At 39.7% G+C, this 5,000-nt stretch overlaps 1 non-coding gene across 2 annotated transcripts in view; it reads left to right on the top strand.

Moving 5' to 3' along the window:
* LOC100331974 (uncharacterized) overlaps positions 1–5,000 on the top strand; it is a 35,343-nt gene that overhangs the window by 15,825 nt on the left and 14,518 nt on the right. For both annotated transcript variants that reach the window (XR_002456454.3, XR_117958.6), the window contains one exon: positions 1–102. This exon is cut by the window's left edge and continues 225 nt beyond it. This is a non-coding gene — a transcript (uncharacterized protein). The remainder of the gene's footprint in view (positions 103–5,000) is intronic.

The following is a 5,000-nucleotide window of genomic DNA, read 5'->3' as shown; positions in this document are numbered from 1 at the left end:
TGACCATCAGGAACATTGAAATCTGTCATTCTGGGTTTTATGAAGCAGACATTAACAGCACCACACACACCATACATAAGATGTTCAACGTGACTGCAAGTGGTGAGTACTTTAGTATCTTTAAAAGGGAAATTGACTTTAATTGTATCAGGACTGAATATTTTCGATTTAGTTATGCATATTTGGTGTCAAATATGGTGAATATGCTATGACAAAAATCTATTTGTACGATATAAAGCAACCTTGAGCTACAGGTAAAATGTAAAGTACATTTTTTCTTTAGGTCAAGGTCCCTTTATATTGTACTAATAGAGTTGTATACAAGCAATATTGACACAAATATAATAATATAGCTGCAAGCAGCCATTATCAGGGCCAAGCAGCCCAGCGGCCACATCATAAACAAGCACGGCAACAAGCTACAGAGCAACAGGGAAATTCCAAAACTTTTTGGCAGCATGGTTTGAGCCAAATTTGGTGGAAATTGGGCTAACGACTATGGAGAGTTTAAAACAACAGATTTTCAAACTAATTCAAGATGGTGGAAAGTAGGTTGTGTCAATAAGGGAATAAATTATGTTAATGTCCTCTGTAGGGTTGGTTATCGTTTGGCTTTTTTTCGATACCAGTGCTAAATCTAAATCGATACTTTTAAAACGATACTGGTGCCAAACTGGTGCCTGAATTGATACTTTTTAGCCACAAAATGATGGTGGATGACCACAAAAATATTTTATTTGACAAAATATTTTTAAAAAATCATTTTAATAGAACAATATAATAACAGTTTAATGTAAACATTAGGGATGTAACGGTATTGTAAATACCGTCATACCGCAATATAAATTTTTTTCGATATTATCGAAGTCGCATGACTCGGTAAAACTATAGGTCTTCTGAGAAAATTTGCTCAGGCGAATGAAGCGATCGGGAGGTACCGGAAACTACAATTCCCACCAGCCCAGGCTTGGCCATAATCCCTTGCGGTCTGTTGTCGCTACAGATCCAGTAATGCGGAAATGGAGTGTGCTGCTAGAAGCGGGGATTAAAAAGAGCTGGAAAACCCTAAAGCGGGTGTTGTCGCGGCGCGCGTACTGAATAGCGGTGTTGTCGCGCAAGTTCTTATCAGCCGTGTTGTCGCGCGCGTTCTGAATAGCGGTGTTGTCGCGCGAGTTCTTATCAGCTGTGTTGTCGCGCGCGTACTGAATAGCGGGGACGGAGGGTATGTCGCGTCGCGGGGGCACTTTTAATCATTTTGGAAGGGAACTTTCTATCCAAGACTAAAAAGGGCATGTGCACTGCACAGGTTGAGCACTGTGTGTGCGCACGTGCCTGCAAGTTGGGGAATACGACTAATCAGTCATGGGGACTGCAGAAACACAGCACACTGTTCAGATTGATGCAGACATGAGACCTCTATCTCACTCATGGTTTGTCCTCTCAAGTGGGGGAAAGACAATGCACAACGTTCCCCATTGCTAACAACCTGGGCCAAGTCATATCTCTCTGTCCCAGAAACCTCAGTCCCAAATGAGAGGGGCTTTTTTCTGTTGCAGGGGACATTGTAAATGCCCAGAGATACCAGCTTTTACCAGATTATATTTATATGATAATTTTCCTTTAAACCCATCTCTATCTAAGTGAGTGAGTGATTAAATGTTGAATGTGATGAGTTTTCAACACTACTAAATTGAAACTTAATTTTTTTTACATGGTTTAATATTTTTTTGTTATTAAAATTGAAGTTCCTGTTTCAAAGCTTACAGATAGATGAATAATTTGTATGTCATTGACACTTTTGGCACTTTTTTGGAGTATTTTCATAAGTTTTGTTTTTTCCTGTAAATGATTCAGTAAATACCGTACTGTGACATTCATACCAAGGTATTACCGTACCGTGAAATTCTGATACCGTTACATCCCTAGTAAACATCAATTCATATTGTATTACATTAATACATTTCCTTTGATCATTTGTTAGCATGAATTTAAGATTTGCATTATGAAATTACATTAGCTTACTATTAACCCGTGGGGGGCGGACAGGGGCCACGCACTTTTAGGAGCACATTTTAACATATACATCACAAAACACTTAAAACATTATTGTAAGTCATTTGTTTTCATGCATCACTCTGCAGTCTTCATAAACAAGATAATTAAATAACTTAAACTCAAAATAATCTTCCTTATTCATTTTTTGACAAGTAACGTTATACTGGTGTAGGAGAACACATTTCTAACATTCAAGTACATCAAGGCACATTGTTGCTCCTGTAAACTTTAATAGACAGGCCTACAGTTGAAGTTCATTTACAATAATGTTTCTGATAATGTTCACAGTGTTTCCTAAAAAAAATAACTATTCTGGAGTTATAATAAGTTCTATTTCTTATTGTTTATTTCGTGAATAAAAGCTGTTTTTAATTTAAATAAAAATAAGGTCAGTATTATTAGCCTCCTTAAGAAATATTTACTGTATATTTTTGATTTACACAACAAATCAGTTACAAAATCATTTGACTAATTATTTTAACTTTCGTAGGTGACTGATTAACTCTAAATTACACTTTAATCTGAATAAAAAAACTATAAAATACTTAAAGGGACTTTGTCTGAATACAACTGTTTTGCAAAATAACTAGTAAAATGTTCTGCTTTGACTGTCAGCATGGGGAAGATAAAAAGTAGATTTTAGAAACGAGTTGGTTAAACTACTATATTTAAAAATGTGTTGTAAATAATTCATGTGTTGAAGATGGAAATCAAAAATGAAGGAAGGCAAAACTAAATTAGTTAAATATGACTTACATGAGCGTGACTGGAAACTACATTTGATCAATGTCTTAACTTGCATCTGTTCTTTGCTACTTGCCGACTGTTTGTTAATTCAAGACTGCATTTCCTAACGTAAAACTATGTACACTAGATTTCTGATTAATAATCGTCTCTGCATAGCCGAGGATATTAACAGTGTTAAAATCGCTATTGAAATTAAAGTCTAATTTCATCAACAGTGGACATTTTGATAGTGTTTCATACAAGTGTGCCGCAAGCCTACGTTTGAGTGAGGGTCTCGGCCGTTAGATCGCCCCCTGGGGGCTGGCTGCAGTACAAGTCATAAAGCCCGCCTCCTCCGTGTTAATGAAGGAGACTTGAGCCCAAAAAAAAAAAAATATTACACTTGCAATAAAATTTCCCGAAAGATAGTTCTGGTCGATTAAGGCACTGGTTATTGTGCTGAAATAGGTGCAGATCTTCATTTTTGTAAACAGTTTGTTTTTAGCAGTAATTTAATGCTGGGCGTGTCATCGTGATTGACAGCTGTGATTGACAGTTTCTCAAAGCGCGGCGTCTGAGCTTCGGCAGGAGACTGAAGTAGACTGAAATGTTATTATTCGATTTCTGTGTTATTTTACCATGACAAAATGAGTTCAGCAGTAAACTATAGTTTCTGACATACATGATCCTGGTGGAACACTGTTTATTCGCTAAGTTCAGGGCTTTTTTCGGGCTTTATTAGTTTGCTGATACACGCCTAGCCACCCAGATAGCAAAACACAGTTCCGGCTAGATTCTCGCCTGCCGGAGACTTATCTCTTAGAGCTCAGACCGACTAATGTTACCTCTGCTGGACCTACTCCGGATGCCTGGACTCACTATCCAATTCCAGCCCGAGTCAATCGAGCCAGATGCGGCGGCCGAGCGAGCAGGCGCTGCCGCATGCGAGCCGGAATCAGCCCGCGACGCCGCGAGTAAGTTATGCGCTGCGGCCTGGAGCTGGCGCGATTGAATATATAAAACCCTCATATTTGTTAACGTTATTACATCCATTTGTGTTGATATGACAGCAAACGCATGCTGAGAAGTTCGGGGGGCGTAGTTGATTTTACATAAAGCGTTTGATCGGAAGCTCGACTCCGCTCATTATCGCGGCTCCTCCTCTGGCTCCATCAGACAATCCTTCTGCGCATGTCTGGCTCCAATTTCAGCAGTCTTTTGCGACAGTTTGTGCCCGTCAAGCAGGCGTTTTGCCCTCAAGGCGTTCAATGGGAAAAAGGGCTGTCGCGTCGTCCATATTTTTTACAGTCATTGGTTTCATATGATGAACATGACTGAACATGACGAATGCGGGAAACTGATGCGCGCAGCACCGTCACAGAGAGCCAAAACAGAGGGAGCGACACCTAAAGCACGCGAGAGGCTCTGTCTTTGAGCCCTCAAACGTCATTAAGTTTGACATGTTTCCCCCTTACACGCAACTTTTGTAAAGACAGTTGCTGTGTCAGAATCCTTGCTTGTAAATACGCATTAGAATGCTTAGTTTAAGCAAATTGGATGAACGTGATCACGTGCCGTGATCTGAAGAGCGTCGCTTTGCCTTCGCTCACCGAAAACCAGGCTGAATGCGCTGTACTGCGTGTTGCGTGCGTCTGTTCCCTAGCGACAATAACAAATGCCTGATAACGCTGTCCGTATTCCTCAAAGTTGTTTAGAAATAAATGTTTAGTGATGCTGTGACACAACGCCTATGTGTGCCTTTTTTCTTGCACCCCTTTGATGCTGCATGTTTTGCCGCAGCATCGGAATTAGGCACCGAAATTCATACAGTGATTTAATTCCGGTACATACCGGTTACCAAGGTACCGGTGCTATAATGGCGCCGGGTTTCGGTACCCAACCCTAGTCCTCTGTATAATCCAATGAATTTGCAAGACCAGTCTCATGACAATAAAAACCATTCAAAAGTCATTTGATAAAATTTGTATGATTTCTATTAATTGTTTGTCAATTTTACCCAGTAGGTGGCTCAAACTATGATAGCTTGGTCAATGTCAGGTCTAGATCACACACATTAGATTTGGTTTCAATACTTCAAACCATTGCAGTGATTCAGCCTGTAATGTCATCTAGCAGCATTACATCAAGTTTGCGCATTTGCTAAATGACAACAGTTGTGTCTATCAACATGAATTCCATAGCTTTTGGTCTACATGGTC

Source organism: Danio rerio, chromosome 22 (genome assembly GCF_049306965.1).
Source record: "Danio rerio strain Tuebingen ecotype United States chromosome 22, GRCz12tu, whole genome shotgun sequence".
Classification (NCBI taxonomy): domain Eukaryota; kingdom Metazoa; phylum Chordata; class Actinopteri; order Cypriniformes; family Danionidae; genus Danio; species Danio rerio.
This window is presented reverse-complemented; position numbering and strand designations above follow the sequence as displayed.